This window comes from Cygnus olor, chromosome 14 (genome assembly GCF_009769625.2).
Source record: "Cygnus olor isolate bCygOlo1 chromosome 14, bCygOlo1.pri.v2, whole genome shotgun sequence".
Taxonomy (NCBI): Eukaryota; Metazoa; Chordata; class Aves; order Anseriformes; family Anatidae; genus Cygnus; species Cygnus olor.
In genome coordinates this window covers 17,744,051-17,757,365 of record NC_049182.1, presented here as the reverse complement: position 1 = coordinate 17,757,365, position 13,315 = coordinate 17,744,051, and the positions used below count along the sequence as shown (strand labels likewise).

General features: G+C 38.3%; 1 long non-coding RNA gene across 1 annotated transcript in view; it reads left to right on the top strand.

The window, feature by feature from the left end:
* Window positions 1-13,315, top strand: part of LOC121078201 — a 334,820-nt gene that overhangs the window by 56,205 nt on the left and 265,300 nt on the right. Inside the window, exon 3 of the long non-coding RNA XR_005824491.1 lies at window positions 12,663-12,784. This is a non-coding gene — a long non-coding RNA (uncharacterized LOC121078201). The remainder of the gene's footprint in view (window positions 1-12,662; window positions 12,785-13,315) is intronic.

Genomic DNA, 13,315 nt, shown 5'->3' with positions numbered 1-13,315 from the left:
GTGGCTGGGGGGGGTGGTCAGCTCCAGGGTGGGAAAGCTGACCTGGCTGGCAGGGAAGGAGAAGAAAGAAAGCTGATGAGCTTTTACCTAAATGACTGTCACCATGACAAAATATTGTCTGCATGCCCACAAATAAATGACTCTTTTTTTGTCCCTTTGCTGTGTAAGGAAGGGAGAGGCCAACTCCTATTTCCATGTGTGGCGTGAGCAAACAAACCGAGTGGTTTGTCCTGAGGAAATTCACCTCTGATGTAGAATTAAACATGAAACCCCTTTTAATCACAGAACTGTAGAGCCAACCTTATCCTTTCAGTATTTTACTTTCAGGCGTTTTCCTGGGCATAGGCAAAGAGGATATGAAACTCTTCGGCCTTGTTTTCTGGGCCGTGTTCTCTTTGTCCCCTTGCCATCCATTCCTCTTGTCCCAGTGGTGGCTAGCTGAAGGAGAAGGCCAGGTCTTCAGAGCTACCTGAACATTTTGCTTCAGAACCATCTGGTCTGCTTCTGGAGAAGGAGCAAGATTGACTGGCACCATCTTCCTCGGGTAAACTTCCACGTGACAGGGTTTCCTCCTGCCCTCCCATGCCGCTATCGTGGCCCTGTCCTCAGATGGTACCTGAGGGAAGACTTCAGTGGGAAAGTCAGAAAAATCATTCCAGGATACAAGTGGACTTATTTTCTGTTTGGGAAGAAATGAGAACTCTTCGCCTTTCTAATTCAGGACCAGCACCTGAATTATGGGGAATAAGAATATGTTTTAAGAGAAAAACAGAAACAAAATTGAGGGCCAGACACTGTGCAGTTTCACAGAGTGCTAGGGTCAATGCCGTGGCAGCAATGCTCCATTTGATGATATGCTCCATAAAGCTTAATAGTGGGGGAGAAAATAATGTAGCTGGAGAAATATTTATGATCGCTAGGTTTTGCCATCTTTGTTCGTTTGCAGCCATTCTGTTTACGGAAGTTTCCTCTAGTAACAGGAATATTGTCACAATTTCCTTTCTCACAAGTAATTTGTCAGAAAAGATTAATTAAGTTTCTTATCAGGATAGCACTTAAATGCTTAGTTATCCAAAGGTGCGTTGCATGATAGTTTTAAATGTCCTTTTTCTGTTTCAATTCCCTGTCTCTTCAATTTTGCTTTCTAACTGAGATATTTTCATTATTTCTTTGTCTGTTGCAGTTAAAATCTTGGTTTGCTGTATGTCTTCTGTCCACAGACAGAAGCGCATTATTTAACAACAAAAAGAAGAGGGGACTTCCTAGGTCTGCAGCTGGCCGTTGGAGAATAAACTGGTGTTGCTGTTTTCTCTTAATGTCCAAAACCTTTTAGCAGGATATGCACCAGCTGTTCTTTGCGTGCATCTCATTTCCTTGTGTACTTCGTGGGTTTCAATTTGAATAAATTCCATTCGTTTTCTTTTATTTTTTCAAGTATTTATCTCATTTAAAGCACATTAGCTATGTGTTTAACTGGTGGTAGTGATGCCATGTTGTCCTTATGCAGAATTTGAGATTTATAACACTCTTTTTCTTGATAAAAGACTGGGAATATACTTTTCTGGTTATAGTACTCCTTTGTTTATTTGGAGCATAGTGGAAGTACAGATTGATTAGAATAAATATGCACTGTATCATGTATAGCTAGATGTTGAATACTATTTCATATTTTAGTCAGAAGGCTCTGTTATCTGCTGAGCAAGAGAAAGACAGCCTTGAAGAAATTTGTATAGTCTTGAAATCAAAAAGACTTCACACAAAAAGAGTTTCTGTGAAAAACCTATGGAGTTAGGTGCCTGAGCCAAGGCGTAATTGTGCTGTCAGCTGAGTAGCTGATCATCCAGCCCCATGAAGCGATTGCTTGTTCCCTTGTTTAGCTGAGTTCTGACAAATAGCAGAATGTTTGAAGCTTTCTATCGCTCTCAACCCATATCCCAATGTGTGGTGGAATGGTTTGTTTTCCTGCTCATCCCCTATGTAGCTTTGTGGTGAAATGACCTGGAATATTGTACTCAACTTCCTGAGCTCAGTCAGTTACTGGGCAAAGAAGTATTTTGAAAAGATGAGGTTTGTTGCATTGGTCACTTTAAGGAAGTTGCCATTCCTGGCAAATACTTATTGGTGGGTTTTATGGTTTTAAACATACTCAAAGGTTTAGAGTTCTTTACCTGATAAAAGTTATGTAACATTCAAAAATAGAACATGCAAGTTTCCAGGTCTGATTAATGAGGGAACTGTAATACATACAGGTTGAAAATAGAAGCTGCTAATGTAAAGTGAATGCAATTTATTTCTGCAAGCATTTAGAGTGTAAAACTTAAAAACAAGAAGAGTGATTACTCTATAGGGGTTAAAGGATACCTACCATCCAAGGGGATATTAAGGCTTGGACCAGCGTGGAGAAATTCAGATGTTTGCGATCTGCCTGGGTAAGACTGGCAAAGTGAAGTGAATATTTGTCTTGTATCTTGAACTAACAGCAATGGGCAAAGTGTAACAGTAGAGAAGGGGCTGTTTGGTGTAAGGCAGCAGGGGCTGACCAGGCTTTTCCATTTTTTTTCTAGGCATTCAGGGTCAGGGAAAAATTGTAGCTTCTTACAGCTTTTGCCATAGCTATTTCTAAAAAGTATGATTATAGTCCATAATGTTTAGTTGTAAATGAAAGCAGCCACAGAAGCTTCCCATTCTGCCCTTCTGCCCAGCCACAGAGGTAGCGCAGTACCTTGGTTATAGATTCGGAGATAGAGGCACTGCTGATAGCGTATCTGTATGAGCCTCTATCTTTGAACTGCATGCCCTTCCCTTTTCGATTTGACTGCTAAGATGCTGTGGAAACCCTGCTTGAAACTTGCATCTTACATTGATTTTTTTTTCTTTCTTTCTCCTTTGAAAGGGAAGATAGTAGCAGTTCAAGGAAGTAGGAAATCAAATTCAGGCACAGGACATAGCTGAGCTGTTAAAATTTGATGATTAATAGCTGACACAGAGGGGAGTGAAGATAAGCTCTTTCTAAGAATAATGGTAATACATATAAGCAAGTCATAAACTAATAACGGTAGAGGCTCTCGTAGGGGTTGTCTTTATACTGTGAAGGACCAGCTCCTATTCACTTTCACTGTAGGGAGGGTTTGGAGGGAGTCTACAACCTAAATGAGAAAGAGGCACAGAGGTGCCTCTGCTCATCATCCTTAGAGTTTCTAATTTTAGTCACTGTCAACACATCCTACCTACATTATTTGTGGGTTTGACTTTGGAGCAGTAGTATCCTGTTTGTTCAGAATGTAAGTTTATGGCAGTATCAACAATTTATAACTGAATATTTGATTACAGAAAATTAAAGGGAGCATTAACAGCTGCAAGTTGGAAGTGATCTTCAAACTATGAGAGCATCAACTCATGCATTTAAACTTACTACTGTGGAGCCTGAAGTAAATTGCTGCCAGATAATAGCTAAGTAGTGTCCAGCAGGCACTTCTCATATGCATCTCATTTATGTTCTATTTATATCTTTTTATAGTTAAAAAATAACCAACTTGGAACATGTAGTTATGCCTATAGTTTGTCTGTGTCTAGCACATGCTGTTACTGCAGTTTCCTCTGCTGTTTCTTCATATTCCTTTTTACATCTGTTAAATTCTGCCCAAGCTTAGGTCTCCAAATTTGCTGGTCCATGTGGAAGTTGGCACCAGACCAGGATTTAAGAGCAAGCTCATGAAGGCGGAAACAGTTGAGTGAATAAATAGCACTATTTCCTCTAATGGGTAATTAGAAGGAGTGGTTATCATCTCTTTAAGAGTGTAAAATTTTTGAACTGATTTGTTTACCTTTTTTTCCCTAGTTTCTTTAACATAACAAAGTAAAATAAATCGGGGGTTGTATATGTGAGCCAGTTCTTGGACTAATACTGGTAGCTGGAGGTAACTCTCCTGGATTGCTGTTCATGCAGCAAAGGGCAACAGCTTCCAGAGTAATCTAGGTGACACTGATAAACTTCAAATGGCACAAATCTTGCCTTCTCTTACCCTTCTTAGACTAACTGTTGAGAGCACTTGGGGTGTCATGAGGTACTGTCTCAGTCTTACTTTCAGATAAAATATTCCTTTTCAGAATGTCTCCATAGTGCACAATCTATCACATCATTATTTGTTTCTTATGAGGAATGGATTTTTCTGTTTACTACTTTGAAAGCATAAAGGCTGGCATTCATTTTCACTGTTTAGCAAACAAATATTGAACTTTATATTCTGCATATATGAAATACCTAAATAATGTTGCATTTTCAGCACATGAAGGAGTATGAGGCTGTCCTTTTTGTTCTGACTGCTTCAGCAGCATTTTTCTCATCAGTTAAAAAACAAACAAACAAACAAAACCAACAACAATTCCTCATTTAGTTTCACCCGCTGTTCCTTGCTGTGATTTCTAGTTTCTCAGTAAGTATTTTGATGCACAAGTTTTCTGGCTTTTCAGTAAGAGTCAGGAAGTCGTCTGTCTCTTGGTACAAAAGTTTCCTCATGCTCTCTTTTCCTAAGGGTGTCAAAGGGGATCTTCTTGTCTGGCTAAGGCCTATATTTAATAAGCTTGTATCTTCATTGTAACCTTTTTGCTTTCTAAATTGCTTTTCACTTGGTTATTTTCCATAAATATTGACATTGCCTTTCAAGTTATTTTTTTCAAGTATACTTGTGGGAGGTTTTTAGTTTTGTTTTTGCCTGTTTGATTTTTCCCTTGGAAATAGCACGTGCCCTTGCTAGATTTCCAGATGCACTAGGGTTAGAATAAAAGCATTTGAAGAGAATACACTCTGCTTAAGGAGAGGAGTTAAACTTTCACATTAGGCTGGTTGTGGCAGCAGGAGAGCCATTTAAATTGTTTTTGCTACTCCATTTGCTTATTATGCCTCATTTGGTGCCAGTTTGTTTGCTTTGTCTTTCAGATTATCTTGAATTCTTCTTTTCCTGTTTACCAGCTGAACACGTTTCTTTGTAAATAGAACATTCTTGCACTCATGTCAATGACTCTTGAATTTTCAAAGTGCCTATTAGAAGTTGCTTTCAGCTTAAGAGGTCACAACAATATCACAGATGCATAGATTGCTACCCGATTAATACAATTATCAACATGCAGAAATTATGAGTTGAGTGTTTGCATTTGAATATAGCTTTTATTTTAATGCACAGTTTGAAAAGCTTACTTTAAGGAGGCAAGTTTGAATTGAAAATGTTTCCAAAGAATGATTTGTATCTTTTGTGCAGATCAAAGCAGCAGAAACCATTTAACAATTTGTCTGTCTTTAATGAAATCTAATGGGTTTTCTGCATTTCTCTAAATACAATAACTTGACACAAGTCTATTATTTGTTTTTAATGTTGTAAAAGCCAGTGTTATATTACTTAGTGTTCTTAAGACTTTAGACAATAAAGATTTTTATTATGTTACATATACAAGCAATTATGGTTGGCAATTTGAATGCAAACTTGAATTGGCAGCTGCTTCAGCATTCTCACCAGGAAAAACATTAGGCATGTCTATTAAAAATCTTTCTTCTGTAATTTATTTTTCATAAGGTTCAGCTTTGCCACAGAAGCCTCCTGTCTCCTTTGCAGCTAACTTTATGCAGACTCCTTTATACTTAAGAGGAGAAAACATCTTTTTGTGATGAGCTTGCCCTAAAAGAAGGGTCAGGTTCAACTGATATCAGGAAAACACTAGAAATAGACTGGAGCTTTCTGAAGATCTGTACAACATGTTAAAAATCAGATGTACCAAAGCACAGTATGGTCCTGATGCAAAACCGTTTGGAAGCCGGTGAGAGTTTGAGCTCCCTGTGGCATGGTTGAGCAGCTCAGTAAATTATAGTTCTGTGTATGTGTTTCATTTGTTGACTTGTATCAAATGGTAGAATCCAAAATTACAAAGTAAGTCTAGTGTGGAAAAAATGGTTTCTCAAACAGAAAAAAGATTTGCTAATGTACATTAAGCTGAAGTGTCTGTTGTTATTTCCCTTACATGCAATAACTGTGAATTAGCCTTTCTAGGCTAATATTGATTTTGAAGTGAACCTTTCCTTTAAAGTGTTATTTAAATTGGACCACAATTAGGACTGCAGTTCATTGCGTTACCAGTGAATGTCATCAGTATGATCTAAGAAAAAATTCTAATTTATACTTTTGTACTAAATGTATGTGTTGATGAATATCTGTATATGTAACACATCCATTTATTAATAATGTAAAGCTTATGGATATAAATGTGTATTATATACGTGAACAATGACAAATTTAGTTGATATATGATGTTATTCAGCATGTGAAAAGCAGAAAGAAAAAGCCCCAGAGAAAAAAGTTTGTGGATGGAAACAGGTGACACCACTGCATGGGGCTTTGGGCAACCTGGGCTGGTGGGAGGTGGCAGGAAATTGGAACCAAGTGATCATTAAGGTCTCTTCCAACCCAAATGATTCTATTCAATGCATCATTTATTCCTCTGTTTCTGGGATGTGCTGAGGTAAAAATCCAGTTTCAAATCAGCTTACTTATGCAAAGGTAAAATATGTAATGTTGCTGTAAATATTATTAGTCAAATGTTACTTCCAAGGTTATTGATTTAATTTGGCCTTCTGAACCAACCACATGATTCAAGTGAAACACCTAGATTTGTAGAGTCTTCTGCAGGTAAAGTAGCCAGTGATTGGGATGACATGTGGACACAAGCTAGGTACCTCATAACTGGATGAATAATCCTCCCACTTGTCAGGTGTTTTAAGGTAAAACTTGATATGTACCCATACAAATCGTCTTCAGTCACTTGAGCAGATCGATGTTGTCACTTGAAGAGCAAGGATATATTCTGAAGAGGGTGTTTTGGTTTGACCCACAGCATCAGCTTTGCCAGAAATAAAGAAAGTGCACCCAACGTATGGTGAACCCTTCAAATCTCTTGAAGCCTTCACACAAACTCTTAGCTCTTCAATTGCAACAGATATCTAGAAACTCTGAAGGAATGATTAAAACTTGTCTTAAAAAAAAAAAACTGCCTTATTTTACCTTGTCTCTTGTGTTCTTCAGACAGAAAATGTATTGACTTACAAGAATGTTTGTCAGTACTGTAAATGTTAAATGTAAGGGTGCTTTTTTTCTGAAGCTAAATCATAAATCATGTGTTTGCCTCAGAAATCTGCCATTCAGAGTTGCTTATTATGAGTTATGATGGTTCAAAGGGGAATTGATGAAGAAAGATGATATGCAACATCTGGGTACTGGGAATGTCTCAAATACAGGATGCTACAAATAAGGAAATTATAGAGGCTGGGAAGCTATTCAGAAAATCCATTTGAATAATGAATTCTTTTGTGTAGATAGTAATGTATTTTTGGACAACGTGCTAATAAAAACAGTATATGTTTAATAAATGAACAATTAAGAACTTTTTCCCAATGCTTTGGCTAATGGGTCAAAAATGCGATCATCAGTTCTTTAGGTCTGTGAGTCTAGAAATCAAAAAAATGGTAGAGAAGTTAAGAGGTAGAGAAGATCTACAGAAGAATTGCTCTGCTTTGTATGCTATAGGAAGTGATGATTTTGGTTATCAACCATGGTAGCATGTTCCTAGAGTCAGAGCATTTGGAAGAGATGACAGTAGTGAAGGGAACCAGGTACCAATTGCTTCCTTCCAAGACTTTTCCTGATGCTGCAGTCCCAAAACTTTGCATGGCTCAGGGCAGTCTTTCTTTTGTGCCCTTCTCAGGCATTGTCGTAACACATGGGCCTCTTACATGTTATTGGGGCGTGTGCTTCTGAATCTCTTCGAGAAGAAAAGAATGAATTTTGATAGGATCTTTTAAACTTTGATGAGAAAATGCTTCACTCACCTGTGCACTTCCAGCTAGTTGGCTTCTCTTGGTATGCACTTAGATGATCCTACTGCTAGTCACGTTTGTGAAAGGCACAATTTTCATGATTTCTTAGCTTACAAAAGTTCAATACCAGAGTACTCTAACAAATTAAATGTATTGATGAGCACCTTTTTCTCCCTGTTATAGCATGTTTCAGCTCAATTTCATACCAATTTCTGGCTTCAATGTGAAATGTCAGCAACATGTCCAGCATCCACCTTGTTTCTATTATCCACTAATCTTGTTTTTATAAGGATCATTCCTGATGCTTTGTACACTTAGCCAGTGATCAAAGTGCTATAACAATAAGCTGTAGTTTCACACGAAGCAGCTTAAATCTCTTCAAGGTAATAACATCATTTGCTGATTAATTTGCCAATTCATTTCGTGCTCATTTTGTATTAAATAAATACTATCCAGCAATCACTCAAACATTGATGACATTTCTACTTAGCTTCACTGATAAAGCTAGTGGAATGAAACCATACAGCAAATTGAATTTGTTTATGCAAGAATTTGGTCTTTAATTGGAGGAAGAGAGTTTGAATGTGGAACTATAGCATCATCTTCATAGGAAAACATATTTCCATCTTCTGATTCATCAAAAGGGAATCGGACAGATGGAGTTTTCAGGGGAATTGTCAAAGGAATTCTTTCTGTCTGCTTGGAGCTGGCAGAAGTGTTTAACTATAGTTATCTCTGGTAATGACATTAGCTGATCGAGAAAAGCGTTGGGGAAGAGAAGAAAGAAAAACAGGCAAATGTTCCGTGCTTGCTGCTTTTCTCCTAGTGAATGTCAACAAAAATCAAGTATCACCCAAAAATGCTTCAGAGCCTGACACAGAAGCGTCAATGGGAAGTTCTGTATAATGCTGTCCTCCGTTCCCTCTGAATTTCTGATAGTCAGGTACTGTGTAATGGCAGTACAGGGTCTGCAGCACATGTAAGCATGAGAAAGCTTGACTGCCAAGACCTTTTTTCCAAGTAATTCTTTTTATCATCTTAGGAAAAACAATGCTGTATAAAGATCTGATATCATGCATGTACTGCATGTAAGCAAATGATTGGGATGATTTTTTTTGGTGCTGAAATGAAATAGAAGAAATTAATATTTTTAATTTAGGTTTCTGAGATTGAAAGACTCTTTTGCATTTCAAAAACGTTGTGATTTTGTTTTTAGAGCTTAGCAGCAATTACAAAAAGCACCTGCAGTGCCGTAGTGATCAGGATGTTGTGTATGTGGTCTTAGTATGAGTTCATACTTAGAAAGGTATATGCAAACAGTTTCATCAACAGAGTAGCTGAAGGTCATGTTTGTGCAGTCCTGAGATCAGGATGGATTTCTTTACAGTGTTGTCTGCTCTGTGCAAGTTGAGTTCTGATGTCAATATTGAGTTAATGAGCCCAAGTCTTTTGTCAAATGTACTTTAGGAAGGCAAATGCGTGGGACTAGGGTTTAGTGTTTTCAAATACAGAAGCCGTGTGGGAGTCAGGAGTCTGGTATGGACCTGTATTTTTGATATTAACATCGTAGAGCTCTCCTTTCAAAGCACATTGTTTTTGGAGAGGGATTTATTTCCTGGAGATGATGTCCTTTCATACTCGCACAGCATGCGAAAGATTTCCAAGCTACACTTCGCTTTGTGTAAAACAAGTATGATTCCCTATAAGGGTGGTGTTGTGTGAAGTTCATGCTGTTGATGTATGTTTTTTTTGTCAAGAGGAACCTGCTGAGTGTGGTAGCTCTAACTGTCCATTTTGAACCAGCCACTTGAATTATTTTCTGTAGCTGAAAATCAGTACCAACATGTGCTTGTCATGCTTCAGAGACATCGCTGTTTTAAATAATCTGGAGAGGTGATATGCATAAGCTTAGATCAAGGGATAGACCTTCCTTAAACTTGACTGAGATTCTGTTAAGTGAGGTTTTATTGTAGCAGCTTGTAGGAGGACAAGAAAAGGAACAGAGCTGTGAAACCACTAATTTGCACCTTATGAATATTTACACACAGACTAGCTTTGTATTTGTGAAATAGATAATGAAATTATACCGCATCCACAAGGAAATGAAGCTGTGTGTAGCTGGTTGTACGCACAGACTTCGTGGTCTTCATGTAAGTCTCATCTAGACGTGAGCACACTGGCTTTGTTTTTTGGAATGACATGGATTTTTAATGTCACTCTGTCATTTTAGGAAATCTTGTCATTTCTGTGGAAAACTTCTTTTACTTGCCCAGAAGTTGTCTGTAGCAGTGCCCTAGAGATCCTGGGAAAGCACATTAAAAAAAAAGAAGGGGGGGGGAGGGCATGTGCAAGTGGTGTTGATTTTCTGGGCAGTGAGGTATGGAGAGCAAATGCGCTGAGAAGCAGTGGCATGCTGCTTAAGCATAGACTTAGTGATCTTACACACCTCAAGGTGAGGGAACTTGTGTCAGGTCTGTCCGATAAAAGAAGCAAAGTAATGCAGTCACCCAGCAATGCATGGCTACCCTCAAAGCCAAGCTTATATTGTACATGACTGTGATAAAACGTGAACTCCCTCACCTGGCAATCCAGAGGAGAGGTTGAGAAGGATAAGCAGAAGTTGAACTGTAAAGTTTCTGCAGTTCCTTCATTGTCCTTGTATATTAGGGCTCTGAGTTTGGAATATACCTGTGGGATCTGAGTTCCCAATGTTTACTAACAGTAACGAGCAAAAAGCCACTCCCTGTGGGTGGTTGTGTCACTGTAAATGCATACTTTACAGGAACACAGGTTTACTTAGGCTATTTGTAAGCTGTGCAAAAAAATTGAAACAGTTCACGAAGCAAGTTTTCTATGTTTTCAGTGAGTTGCACGCCTGTCTAGGTTTTTCCTAGGGGGCAATTTCCCTTCTGAGTATGTGGCATGAACAATTGCAATGAATATGAGCCTGAAAATCCAAGTATTGTCTAGATCTGCCTCTTTTAGAACGATATATTTATTTATTGAGCTAGGCATGTTGTTTTTGTGGTGGTAATAGCTGCCTGTCTGTTCTGTGTATGTGCATTCACTGGGTGCATATATGTATGGCTGCTATACTGGTCTTACTCCTTTTCCTCTTTTCCCTTTGGAAATCTTTGAGATTTGTCTCTACCTGTAATGATGGAACTTGTGCATATTCCCTCCTTGCTATGTGCCTTATATGCCTGTGGAGTTATTGAGAGTGGATTAGGTGTCTAACTTCAATAAAAAAATAAACTAGAATAATTGATGTCAAGACGAGAAGTGAGAAAGTTTAGAGAAGATATTTTAACTTCTCCAAGTTAAATGGAGATATGGTTTGCATTTAAAATCTTATTTCATGTTATAATCCGTTTAAAAGATAAGCATTAGGTATAAATCTGCATTTCTGACACCTGAAGAGAAGGTATGCTGTCAAACAGAAATGAACATGATTAAAGAATAAAATATAATGCATCAAATATGTATATAAGTATCTATGTATTTTTACAGATCGTTCATGTTAACATAATTCAAGTGTTAATCGTCTACATCTAATAGATACTGAGGAAAAAGCAACATTTGTTAGTCGAAGTCGTGCTCATTGACTATCTCATGGTGGTTTTTGTTATCTTCTACCTTCTGGACAAGTTCCAGTTGGGTAACTTTATTCTTATGTTAAAAGATACTTCAGGCTTCATTTGAACGTAATACTCATTATCACTTCTTCTCCTAAACTGTTGTGCTATATTGCTCTGCAATTTTAAATAGTTGTGTAACACTTAAGCCACATTTCATTTGTGTTTGTAACTAAATACACCCAGTAAGTTCATGTCAGATGAAAGATAGTGTACAAACACCATATTTCTGTTCCTGCTCTCAGCAGTGGGTTAATCACAGATACGCAGCCTGCTGTCATTCCCCTCTCTGACTTTGTTTAGGTGAACATCCATGTGATGACTGTTGCTATCTCAGCAAGGTGTATCAACAGTGTATGAGAAGAGTCCCTGTGTATGTTTCGTCAGTCCTCTATGAACCACCTGCTCCACTGTTTTTTTGCCTACCTTACATGCTGAAATATCAAGAATGACTTGTGGTCCAGTGGTTTGTGCTGTTTAGGCTGCCATTGGTAAATGGAGCTGAAGAGTATGGGATTGGGTCGTTCAGATTGCCACAGACAGGAAGGTACTTGGCCTTGTAGTGACAGTCTGATCTGTTCACTTGGGAACAATTCTGCTGGGTAGTGGAAGAAAAATGTCAAAACCGAAATAGAGGGAGGAATTCAGAGCAAAGCTGTAACATGGCAGATAAAGATGATCTTGCATCAATAGGTTAATATCTGACAAGGACTGAACACATACTTAGAACCCAGAAAGATTGGCAAATCTGTGCAGATTTTTACATCTGGCCCAAATAATATCAATCAAAATTAACCACTTTTAGTATGCTAATTAGACATTTGTATGGTTTAACAGCATACCTCAGGAGAATCCAAGCAATTTATCTCTAAATCTCAATAAACCTCTCTTGCCATGTGAGTAATCTTAAGGCTTCCTTCGTATCCCCATTTTCTACCTCAGTAGAGTTTCAGCTTGGATGTTCAATAGAGTGTTGTCGTGTGCATCAGGGAGAAAAATTGTGATTTGCTTCCTCATTAAATAAGCCAATGAAGAAATATAACCCCAAACACTTATTGCATTGAGTTCAAAAGATCTAGACAGTATGATGTAATTTTCTATAGGTGTGTGTTTTTTCTTATTAGAGTTGTTCAGCCTCAATCATTTTGCTGTTATTTCTATCTCCATAGTAACCAAAGAACCCCCAAAGATGATCAAGGAGACATTTTCTAAGTGCTGTACCAACACAGAGGAATGCTGAGCAACTTCCGTATTACTTTGGAGCTCCAGAGACACAAGTGGTGAGGAAGAGGTATGATAAGGAGTTAAGTGAGGATTTGTTTATATGTGACTTGTTAAAAGGTTTAGCAAGGAGAATAAGTAGTTGAAAGTAAAGCAGGCAGTCTGGGAGTAGGAAGTGGTAAACAGATAAAGGGAAGGGGAAATTGGAAGCTTTGGCTAGAAAGGAAGACCTGAGAACATCCTGGGTGGGGATTAGCCCAGAGGCTGTCTCAACGGATCGAGTGCAGACTGATAGCACGGTCATGAACGACCCTGTTCACTTCCCTGTTCTGCTGTGAACTTTGTGGTGACCTTCTGGTACTCCCATAGCCCGTATTTCAAAATGTGGATCTGCTTAGTGCTCTGATGCATAAATTCCATTTCCAAACGCATCTTAGTTAAGGAACATCTGCCTTGATTCAGAGCATTTTAAACTTGTGAAAATAGGAATGTTTAATGAAGCGCTTTCTTTTGTATTGCTGAGCCAGATAGGCATCCAAATGCCTTCTTTTGGGGGGGAGGAAAAAAACAGACTCATCCTTCTGCCTCATCTGTACAAATG